General features: G+C 51.7%; 1 long non-coding RNA gene across 2 annotated transcripts; it reads left to right on the top strand.

Moving 5' to 3' along the window:
• Window positions 1–466: 466 nt before the first annotated feature.
• LOC106505206 (uncharacterized) lies at window positions 467–8,201 on the top strand. Of its 2 annotated transcripts, none has more exons than XR_014818362.1 (3): window positions 467–665; window positions 5,414–5,724; window positions 6,149–8,201. It is a non-coding gene; the product is annotated as an uncharacterized LOC106505206 (long non-coding RNA). The 2 variants fall into 2 exon arrangements; XR_001299381.3 differs by lacking the exon at window positions 467–665 and adding an exon at window positions 2,628–2,767.
• The last annotated feature ends 3,755 nt before the right edge of the window (window positions 8,202–11,956 follow it).

Genomic DNA, 11,956 nt, shown 5'->3' with positions numbered 1-11,956 from the left:
GCCCTTCAAAGACCAGAAAATAAATGCCGGATTTGTCTTCTTGCTTTTCTGATCTTCCTGCAGTCCTGGCTTTGTACCTCTGGGGATGGGAAAGTTGAATGTTTCAGGGTTGCTTCGAATTAAACATGAAAAGCACGGAGGCATGTGACTCTGGGGGTGGTAGTAAAGAAAGACACAGGGAAGGGTCAGAACACTGGAATTTGGGGGCCATCTCTCTGTCTGTCCCCCTTTGTGTGGGAGAAGGGCAGATGGTGAGAGGGCAGAAGAAGCGACTATTTCAAGTTGCTCCAAAAACTGGGAGTGGGTGGGAATAATAGTCACTGTCAGGTCAAGTTCATGCTGTCAGCCATGGTGGGGCCTTGGCCTTGACCTGTTTGGAAGGGGGCTGAAAGCTCTTCCAACAAAGCCCTCCAGCTCTACCTAATGCCGTGCTTGTGAATTTTCACAGGCAACTTCCACTGACTTTATTAAAGCTTGGTTTTCTCTGCTGATGGAAGGTTATGCATGTTTCTTCATCTGAAAAGCCCAGCGGGGAGAGGACGTGTTTGTTCCCCTCCCAGCTCTTCGCTTAAGAACCCTGCTCCCAACTGTCTTCAGGAACCGTCTTGGCCGAGGGGGCAGGCAGAACCCCTCCCTGGGACCCGGAGTGTGCGTCCTGATCAGAGGTGAGAAACAGACCATGAGATGTGCTGGCAGGGGTAGGAGCACAGAGGCAAGGAGAGGGAAGGCAGAGCTGGGGTGCTGGGTGCTGGGTGCTGGGGTGTTGGGTGCTGGGGTGCTGGGCGCTGGGTTCTGGGGTGAGCCATGGCTGGACCCAGGTGTAGAGGCATGGAATGGTAGCACTGCTTATCCAGGGATATGGGAGGATCAACCAAAATTCAGCTCTTTTGGGTTTGAGTGTAATGTGCTGTTTTCATGTCGAATTTTGCATTTCACATTGGGTCCTTCCTGTTGAATTCTACAGTGTCTCTGTGTTGCCTGCAGCACATGCCAATGCGTGGCGGGGAACTGTGTCCTGGAAACGCGTTAGGTTCAGGGGGAATGCAAGTTTGTACCAGGAAGCCATTCACAGATAGTAGATTTTTTCTTTTCTTTTCTTTTTTTTTTTTTTTTTTGCATTCTCAGTTGACAGTTAAGAGCTATAAGATTGACAAAAAGGTGAGAAAATATTTATTCTAACATCTAACATGTTAGGCAAACCTTTCAGTCCCTACCTACTTTTAAAGCAAAGATGGAGTCTCAAGGAGAAGCCCCCCTTTTTTTCTTTTTCTTTTTAGGGCCTCACCCAAGGATGTGGAAGTTCCTGGGCTAGGGGTCAAATTGCAGCTGCAGCTGCGGGCCTATGCACGGCCACAGCAACACTGGATCCTTAACCCGCTGCCAGGGATCAAACCCACATCCTCATGGGTTCACTGCTGAGCCACGATGAGAATTCCCAGCCCTTTTCATTTTTTTGCACTTTTGAGTATAAACGCCTTCAGGGCAGAGACAGCTGCTCCTGGAGGAGAAAACCCCATGGCTCATCATACAACACTAAACAGCGTGGCTGATGGTGAGAACTCAGTAATATGTACAAAACCCGACGTAAATTCTCCTCCTTATGTGAGAATGAAACTACACATTCTATTCAGATGAGGGCTGAACTGAAGCAAGTCATGGGTCTTTTTTCTTTGTTTCCCATGACTCTCTCTATAGATATGGCCCTTTGGGGTTGTGGTCATTCATCCCCCAAAGGACATGGAGACTTGAGTCCTCCCTAAAATAAGATCGATTCTGAATGTGCTGCGCCTTTGCTGTCTTGTCTTAGACACACAGCCAGCCAGCCGTGGAGGCCGGCGTGGGGGATGTTGTCTGCTCTTGTTGCCATGACGCCATGCAGTGTTTCCATAACACAGCCTTCCCACTTTCCAGGCAAGCCAGCTTGGACGGCTTGCCCTGCATGATGCTAGGGAGGCTGGAAAGGGATCCAGGGCACTTTGGGATTGCTATTCTGTGTTTCGAGTGTGAAAAGTTGAACTCGGGCTAGAGCCAGGCATGCACAGAAGCACAGGCTCAACCTCCTAAGGGGAGGATCCTGGAGTTCCTCAGAAGGTGTTGAAGGAATGCATCCTATCTTTTTTCCTGTCTTTTGCAGGGCGTGCTGAGTGCTTCCGTCTGTCTGTAGCTGCACAGACTCTGGAACCAAACTGCCAGGGTTGGAATCCCAGCTCTAGCACTTACCAGCTGCGTGATCTCCGCCAAATTCATTAACTAGTCTGTGCTTCTGTCTCCGCTGCTGTAAAACAGAGATAACAGCAGAGTTGTGAGGATGCCGTTTCGACACGTGTAAAGCTGTGCACACCATGCTTGCAACAGACATTTCTGGGTCAATGTCTCACACTTCAAACTTAGATCCCTTTGCTATTTTCTTGTAAGGAGGAGGCAAGAAACCAAGGAATTCATTCTTCTCCCTCCTGGTTAGCCAGTTATCCAAATCTCATTTATGGACGAAGCCCTTTCCACATGTCTTATTGGTTGAACTTGTCCTTCCAAAAGAGGCGTTGATGTGACCTTATAGGGAAGTAGAGTCCTTGAAGATGAAATTAGTTAAGATGAGGTCATATTGGACAGAGTGGGCCGCTTGATCCAGTGTATCCGGTGTCTTTAGAGGAAGATGAAAAGACAAAAACATAGGGGGAAGACGGCCGTAAGGAGAGGGAAGCAGAGATTGGAGTGGAAGGATGGAGCCACAAACCCAGGAGCCCTGGGCGGCCAGAGGCTGGTGAAGGTGAGGCAGCTGCTTTGCTAGGGCCCCCGGATCCCAGGCTCCAGCCTCCAGAGTCTCAAGACAACGCCTTTCTGTTGTTTTAAGCCACCCAGTCAGGGGTACTTTGTTATGGCAGCTCTAGGAAACTAAAACCACATATAACGAACACGTTTTTGTTCTTTTGGCCTGGCGACTTATTTCTGTGCCTTAACAATGTTTTTTTTTAATTGAAGTATCGTTGACTTCCAGTGTTTCAGGTTATAGCAAAGCAATCCAGTTATACATACATACATATATATTCTTCATATTCTTTGCCACTATTGGTTATTTAAAGTTATCGAATATCATTCCCTTGTAAGTAGGTCCTTGTTGCTTGTCTATTTTATATACAATAGTGTGTATCTCTTAACCCGGAACTAATTGGTCCCTCCGCAGCCTGCCTGTCCCCTTTGGTAACCATATGTTTGTTATCTACCTCTGTGTGTCTGTTTCTGTTCTGTACCTAAGTTCATTTGTATCATTTTCCTAGATTTCCCATATAAGTGATAACATGGTGTGTTTAAATGACCTGCAAATCTAGTTCAGAAGGAAGACAGCTTGAATATTCCCATTTTCCCCAATGGTAGATACAATCTGACATCTTGATACCAAAAGGACCAAATCGGCAGCTATTACCCGCCATCGCAAATATTCTCATACTTTTCGGAAAGTCTCAGCCCCCTGTGTGCCGCACTGCTCACTCCTGGGCATCTAGTGCTGGCATTCTTTCTGGTGTGACACTGCAAATAAAGAGCTTAAGATCTCAGCCACCACGTCTCCTTTCCTTTCTCTCTTTCTTTCTTTCCCTTCCTTCCTTCCTTTTTCTTTCTTTCTTTCTTTCTTTCTTTCTTTCTTTCTTTCTTTCTTTCTTTCTTTCTTTCTTTCTTTCTTTCTTTCTTTCTTCTTCTTTCTCTCTTTCTCTTTTTCTTTCTTTGTTTTTTAGGACTGCACCCTCGGCATATGGCACGTCTCCTCCTTTTCTTAATCGAGGAAGGTTTATAAAACTTAGTGGGATACTGCTGATGACTAATAAACTCCATCCGCACATCGCACTAAAGACCATATTCGTGCAAAATAAGCCTTGGTTGCTCGGTTTATGACAACATTAATTGCTTTTTAAGGATTGTCAGCGGAGTTGGAGAGAAAGTGCCAATGCCAGGTTCTGTTTCACTTCAGTAAAGAAAATCAGATTAAAATAATGAATGACACTCCAGGAACTATGAGGTTTCCTGGGGGAACAAATGACGGTCCACGGGGTCTTAGCTTGAGACCCCCACTGTGCCGTAAAAGGGGGATGCATTTCATAGCGGCTAGGCGTCAGGAAATATGCTTTTAATTATCACTTAAGATGTAACCTGTCAGAGGTATTAGTGTCACTTGTTTTTAATGAGAATTGATTTTCAGATTGCATTACCCGGAACGCCGGGTATAATGGAGATCCTGATTCGTTCCCGAGACCTTTAGTCACCACATGTTTCTGTGTCAATCTCGCCAGGGTCGGCAGCCGCCGGATACCCGATCCGCCCGCATGTGGCCCTGGCAGAGAGGCTGGCCTGTCACCCTAAAGTGATTCTGATGAATGAGATTCTCCGAAGTTGAGCGGGGCGCATGCGTTTTGCTGCAAAGTGAGGGAACCCCGGGGAGGACGCAGGAGGGGTTGGGTGTTTCACTGGGGTCCAGGGGCCCGGCCTCATCCACGCAAGGGCAGAGTGCCGACGGCAGAAACGGCCGTCTGAGCAATGCCTGCCTCTGGCTAGACTTTCCACGGGTTTCCCAGGCTTTTCTGAACCGGCCAGGAAAGTCCTGGAGGGGCAGCGCCAGGTGTGGATGTGCGGAAGGGCGCCAGAGGAAGGAACAGAAGTCTGGGTAGCAAAGGATTCCCCAACTTTAGGTCACTCGTGTATCATATGCCACTTTCCGCTTCTCTTGCCATAACCCGGTACTATCTTTTCATTGGTTTACTTGCTGTTTTCCTTTAAGCCGACCCAGTAAACTTCATGGTTTACTTTGCAAGAAGCACTTACATCCAGAGTGTAAACAGCTGAGTCTCAGGAGTTTGAAAAAAAAACTTTGTTTCAGTTATACACAGACACTGTGTCCTGCGGGTGACTTTGTTACAGTGGATATTTGAGAGGAGTTAAAGGCGCGGTAACACGATCTGGGAGCTTCTCCTTTTCCTTGTCAGAATCAGAAAGAACTGGCCAAGGAGTAGCTTTCTCAAAGAAACAGCGCTGAAAAGAAAAACAGTTACCACCGGCCCGATGCTCTGTCTCCATGTGCCCTCATCCGTTCTATGCGAGCTCACTGCCTCCACGTCCTAGACACTAGGGCCACGAGGACAGAGCCTCGCTGTCTTCCGGAGATGTTTTAGTGCTACGGAAAACAGAGAGGTGGGTGGAGAGCTGGGGGACCTGCTAGGAAGTCACCCGAATCAGATTCTGGGGGACAGGCGGCAGCCGCGGGGAGTGGTTACTGAGGGTGCCCCTAACCGCGTATTCCAATGCTGCGGGAAATGGAGAGTGATCAACGCCACACCAGCGCGCTTCGTATAACAGAACACGGAGTCACAGCTGCTCGGGTCCGTGGCTTTCTGGGCCAGGGGCCAAGTATTGCTTCCTGCTCCACTAGGGTCCTCTGATTGCGAGAGTGGACGATCGACGCTGGACACCAGGTGGCACTGGTCGTTCGAGTTCCAAAGCCCGGAAGTACTGGTGTCTCCATGAGAGGCTGAGCTTGGAATTCACCAGCAGCTTCACTTGAATGGCCTGAGGTGATTCCTGTTGGGTGCCCCCAACCCCGAGGTGGCTGCTGGTCAGAGGCTCATCCTGCCCTTCCGGGTGATTCATCCTGGGCTGGGCTGTCCCTCCGGAACTTGCTGACCCTGGTTATTTGAGACGGTGGCCACCAGCCTTGTCCTGCTCATCCGAGACCGGGCGGCGGTAAGAATCCGGGTGGCATTTCCGCCAGTCCTGGGGGTTGACATTCAAGGCAGCGATGAGATTTGGAGCCAGGAGGAGGCTGGGACCTGCTGAGTCCTGGCTGTTCAGGCTCTGATGATCGGGGTTCACCTGCCACTCACACTTGAACCCTGGTCCTCCAGGGCATGTAAACCAGTCCTTTGTATCTGTCATGAAGCACTTTTGGCAAAACCCACGTCAGGGCAGAACGTGAGCCTCAGTGGGTTCCCTGAGCCCGGGAGGAGTCTGCAGACTCCTTCTTGCCTCTGCGATGGCCACTGCCACGAAAACCGAGGACGGCCTCTACTCGATTTCGAGTTGCGGTCCCCCAAGGGTCACTCCTTTCTTTGCCATATGTACCTGGGAACTAATGCTGAATAATAACGCTGCCTCACATTTCCCGCAGATGCTGGAAGTGGACGCTGTGTGGATGCTGCCCAAGCTGCCGTCAGGGCTCTGTAGGAGAACCTGGGTCACGTGACCCATTTCTCCGTGGGAAGGAAGCTGACCTTGGCCGGGGCGAGCTAAGAGCTCTGATCGCTGTGGAATGTGCCTCCCTCCCCCTCTACTAATGGGGTCGGACCTTAATGGTGACACCAACTCATAGGGCTCTTCCAACCGTCCTCGCCACGCTGGTGGTCTCCATCCAAGGTTAAGGCAGCCCAGAGGATGCTGTGCGCAGGACCTGCCTGAAGGTTCTCTAGCTCTGGTGGACAAGACGGGAACCCAAGCCTCCTCATCCCTCCCCAAATGCCTTCTTCCTATGGTGAGCTGCCTAAAAGATTGTCAGCTCAGCTCTTCCAGGAATTACCTGGACCTAGGGCCCTAGAGACCAGGTTACCACCGTATCCTGCAGCGAGAAAGGTGCCCCACAGGACTCGTAGGTTAAAGCCCTCACTTCTGATGTCACTGTATTTGAAGTAAAGAACGAATTAGGGTGAAATGAGCTCATAAGGATAGAGCCCTGGGGTTCCCACGGTGGCTTAGTGCCAACGAACCCGACCAGTATCCATGAGGATTCGGGTTAGATCCCTGAATCAGTGGGTTAAGGATCTGGAGTTGCCATAAGCTGTGGTGTAGCTTACAGATGTGGCTTGGGTCCAACCCCACATTGCTGTGGCTGTGGCGTAGGCTGGCAGGTGCAGCTCCAATTCGACCTCACTGGGGACCAAATGGGCCCACACCTTGGTCTTGGATGTCCAGCCTCCAGGGCCGTGAGACGTGAAATATATGTTGGTCAAGCCGCCCGCTGATGGCATTTTGTTCCGGCAGCCAGAGCAGACGAAGATGCCACATGCCAAGATCAGGAAACCCCAGTGCTGCATGTGAGAAATAAGCAGGGGTTTCACAGAGGCACGAAACCTCCATCTGTAAGGACACAGCTGAGACAGGGGCTCAGGGTGGTGACTGATACATTGGAGAGGGTTAGGGTGCAGGTGCCAGCGCCCCACCCACTGCGGTCTCCTCAATTACAGGCAGTGTCGGGCTGGATGGGTTTCATCCGCGAAGATCAGGAGCCAGAGGGTCGGCTCAGTCTATCGCTGCATCTCGTTTTCTCCCGCAGGCAGCAGTAGTGTTTGGGACAATGGGAGAGGATAGAGTGACCGCCGGAGAATTCAGGGCAGGAGCTCAGCATTCACTCCCAGCCTGGCGAGGCGCCTTCTAACTCCCCCTCGGGCGTAGGGTCCAGGGGAGCAGACACTTTTCCCTGCCAGCAGAGCAGAAAGAGAGAAACACGAGGAAGAGGTCTCCTCCACACCCACGGTTGGCACCTCCACCCAGATCCCTGGCGTCTCGTGGTGCCAGGCAGGCTCCTGGCCTCAGAAGCCAGGGAAACAGACAAAGATCACTTGGGGGCGGGACGATCCTCGGGAGTCTTTGCTGTCGGGTTCAGAAAGTCCAGTTCAGAACAGGTGTCCTGATTGCCTCGAGGCATTAGTGTTGCTTCCTAGAGAAATTCACTTGCTTGGCTATGTATCTGGGTAGGTATCGATCTTTCTGGAATACTTAGGGAAGGCCAGCTTTGGCCCCAGAGTCTCTTCTTGCTTCCTCGCAGCTGCTGGGAGGCAACCTCTGAGCTCTTCAGAGGCATCCGTGGACCGTCCTGAGCCCTCGTGGTCAGGTCCAGCCCAAGGGAGACCAGCTCCTTCACCGCTTGCTCGCCAAGGGCTCTTCTCAATTTCCTGGGGAGGGGCAGGACCCCACTCCCTTGATCACAAGCAGGAACACCAATAACACGAGACTACTGGGACCCCTTTTTCTCAATCTTCGCTGATGATTCTGAATCTCACCGCGGAAAATACATTTTCCTGCTGTTTCTGGACATTTCTCACCTGTCAGAAGAGGTGCCTTATTTCATATAGAAAATCTCTCGGAAATAGGTCCCCTTTGAAAATATTTTTTGTTTTGGGATCCAGGAGGGCCCCCAAAAGATTTTTAGCAATTAAATTAAAAAGAAATAGATTCTTTGTGATCTGCTTTTCTAAGGGTTTATTGTTTTAACTGTGTGTCTTATTTTGCAATTAGATAACAACTGTGCTTTGTCATTGAAAATGGTGCCTAACTTCCTGTGGGAGCCAGGAAGGAGCATTTGGCACCGTGTCCTCTCAAATCTCTCTCTCTCCCTCCCTCCCTCTCCCCCGCCCATCTCTCGCTCCCCTTGGGATGCTTGCTCTATGGAATGTTCCCTTGGAAGCTCTTCTGACAGGAGGCTAATGCAGTGCCTCCCAGTCAAGGGACACAGCACTTCCACACACGTTTTCTCTGCCTGCTACTCACAGTGAAGCAAAGTCCTTTTCAACACTTGGAAGCTTAAAGAACAGACTAGAAAGCCAAATATATTTGCAATACTTTAAGAAGTAACTTTGGGAGTCGTGGCACAGTGGTTAGCGAATCCAACTAGGAACCATGAGGTTGTGGGTTCGATCCCTGGCCTTGCTCAGTGGGTTAAGGATCTGGCCTTGCCGGGAGCTGTGTGTAGGTCGCAGACACGGCTTGGCTCCCACACTGCTGTGGCTGTGGTGTAGGCTGGCAGCTGCAGCTCCAATTCGACCCCTAGCCTGGGAACCTCCATATGCCATGGGTGCAGCCCTGAAAAGCCAAAAAGCCAAAAAGCCAAAAAAAAAAAAGAAGTAACTTTGGAGTCTCTGCTGCTCATCTCACAGACCCCTGCCAACCAACTACCTTCCCCTTTCTTTGAAAAACAATGATGTCACATTGTTGACGCAATGGCTGAACGGCGGTCCATGTTCATGATTTGGAATTATGACAAATACTAGTCATTTGAGAGGATTCTGTTTCTTCAAAGTTTAGATTCTTGCCGTGAGAGTTCAGCCAGAGTGTCCTGGGTGTGTGGATGAGACAAGGAGGTGACGGGACCAGGGCTCTACTTGGGTCACACGATCACCTGAGCACGAGGCTCCATGTGGGCCTTCGGGTTGGAAACTAAATATATATATTTAATTTATGTATATGCTGTACGGCTTATGCATAAACACTTGGGTGATAGGAAGAATCATGGGAGCAGAAGTAAAGGAGTCATATGGAGAATGGGAGAGGGAGGGGGGAGGGGGAGGGAAGGGAGGGGGAGGGAAGGGGGAGGGGGAGGGGGGGTGGAAAGATGAGAAAGAGGAGGAGGGAGAAAAGGAGAGGCAGGCCTTACCCTATTCTGTGCTACAGATAAGCTCCATATTTTGAGAATTAAAAAAAAAAAAAAAAAAAAAAAGGCTTCTGGCTCTAAAATCCACGTGTGCTCTTTCTCTTTGCCTCCTGCCTCTCAAGACTCTTGTCGTTGTCGTGTAACCGCTCTTCCTAAGGGTCAGGGCCCTGCTTTGGGGGTCCCGGCATCCCTCTCACCGCAGATGTTCGCCACCCATGGACCCAGCCAAACCGTGAGTCACAGACATCCTAGGAGCTTGTGAACCTCTGGGCCCCACCCCACCCCCACCCCAGCTGTGCCGCTGCCGGGGATCCGGAACATTCTGGCACCTGCCCGGGATTTCCCACGGTCATGGGCCTGGCCCAGATGCTCAGCTGGCCTTCCCTCTTCTCTCTGGAGCCTCTGAGGGTTTCAGGCTGGAAAGTAAAGGACTCAGGAGATTTTTTTTAAATTGTAGTAAATACATAGAACATAAAAGTTACTATTTTAACCATGTTTTGTGGGTTATTCATTTTTTGAGAGGTGGGGGGGTGGGGATGGCTGTACCTGCAGCATATGGAGGTTCGCAGGCTAGGGGTCCAACCGGAACTGCAGCTGCCGGCCTACACCACAGCCACAGCAACGCCAGATCCTTAACCCACTGAGCAAAGCCAGGGATCAAACCCGCATCTTCGTGGATACCAGCCAGGTTCTTAACCTGCTGAGCCATATCGGGAACTCCAGGTGGGCTTCTCAGGACCTCCCTCCCCATCCTCTGGTCCCTACCACTGCGGTCTGATCTGCAGCCTCCCTCTTCCCCTCACTCCTGCACAGGCTGCACCCCCACCCCGCCCCTGCACTGTCCCCTGCAGAGCCCATCCTGTCACCAGGCCTGCACTGACAGCCCTGACCTGAGCACAGTCGGCCTCTAGCTGCCCTCCGGGGATGCAGAAAGCCCCCTCCTGGGGCTCCCATCCCCCGACTCCTCCCCGCGCCCTCGCGCCCTCTGCTCTCCCAGTGATGCTGAAGTTTCCGGCCTGGCGGGGAGAGGGCGGGCGTGCGGAGAGTGCCGGGGGTTTATCAGGGTTCATCTGTCTAACAGCAGGCGCCGGGCTGCCCGCATCCCCCAGACTTGGGTTTCAACCATTTTCTCTGCTTAACACCTCGCTGCCCCCTCCCCACTGCACATCAAAAGCCCCATTCTTCCCCGCGGCTGGAAGCCGCCGCCCTGGACCTCCCGCGTGGGGACGCCTCGGCTCTGCTGAACCGGCAGGGCTGCTCTCCAGGCCATTCGGCTGAAACCCTAGCCGCCCGGGCAGAGGGGCGCGCCCAGCCCTGGCTTCTAGGAGGGGTGAAGGGCACCCAGCCCGGCTGCCAGACTGCGTGGTCATCAGCGGTCGCTGAGGCTCAGCTTCCACCAGCTTGACCCCAGAAGCAGGTAGAATGGGCCTGCCTCTCCCGCCCCCGGAGGAGGGCTTGGGCACACTGTGGTCTCGATGTGAAAGTCCTGCGGAGGAAAGGAGCTGAGGAGCCAGTGGGGAAAACAACAGCAACAACAATTCCAGGCTTTGAGTTAGAACTAGGCTCCGCCCCTCAAAGGGATGGGCAGATGGGCAGTGAGCCCACCCGAGGAGGGAGGGTCCCTTAAGGACCCACCCTGGGGGAATGCGGCTTAAAGCATAGCACAGGGCGCTCAGGCTTGGCTGCGATTTGCCGCCTGAATGCAGCAGCAAAAGACCTGCTTTGGATAGCTTTAGTAAGAAATTAACCTGGGAGCTAGCTTTTTTTCAAACAGAGGGATTTCGTGTTTTATCATGTGCCCGGAAGTGCCCATGACTCCAAAGAGGTAAGACGTGAGGATGCCGAGATCTGGTCAGAGCCGTCCGTACACGCTCTTCTGCAGCTTGGGTTTTAATTCTCCCTCTGTTAGACAGCTTCCTACGTTAATACACATCACACGACACACAGCTCCTTGTCAGAGCTGTAAACTCTATCAATGTGCCCTGAGTTACTGTCTTTTGATGGCCATTCAGGGCTTTTTTTTTTTTATGCTCGCATCTGTGGCATATGGAGGTTCCCAGGCTAGGGGTTGAATCAGAGCTGCAGCTGCCAGCCTGCAGCACAGCCACAGCAACATGGGATCCTTAACCCACTGAGTGAGGCCAGGGATCGAACTTACATCCTCATGGATACTAGTCAGGTTCCTAACCCGCTGATCCACGAGGGCAACTCTGGGCCATTTTTTAGTGTCTATGCGTTTGTTTTTATTTTTATTAGAAAGTGGCAAGTCACATCCTGTTCATGACCTTTGCAAATTTATGTGAGCTTGTGAAATAAATTCATAAAAGAAAAACAAATTTAAAAAAACCCGGACATTGCAATCTGTCAAGGTCCCTTTTGGCTCCCAAGTGACTGGGGAGTTGCCTCGCCTCCCCCATCAGCTCTTGCTCCAGAGCTCTGGGACCAGGTGCCTGGAGCGGAAGCAGCCGGGGCGGTGGACACGGCAGGCAGATCAGACAGAGGCCACGGGGCCCAAGACCCTTACGGATCTCGGGCCCCGGGGGCCAGGGCCCCCAG

The sequence above is a fragment of the Sus scrofa genome, chromosome 10 (assembly GCF_054392235.1).
Source record: "Sus scrofa isolate SSC_HxYL_T2T_F1_AM1 chromosome 10, Sscrofa_HxYL_maternal_Yorkshire_Landrace_v2.0, whole genome shotgun sequence".
Lineage (NCBI taxonomy): Eukaryota > Metazoa > Chordata > Mammalia > Artiodactyla > Suidae > Sus > Sus scrofa.
This window is presented reverse-complemented; position numbering and strand designations above follow the sequence as displayed.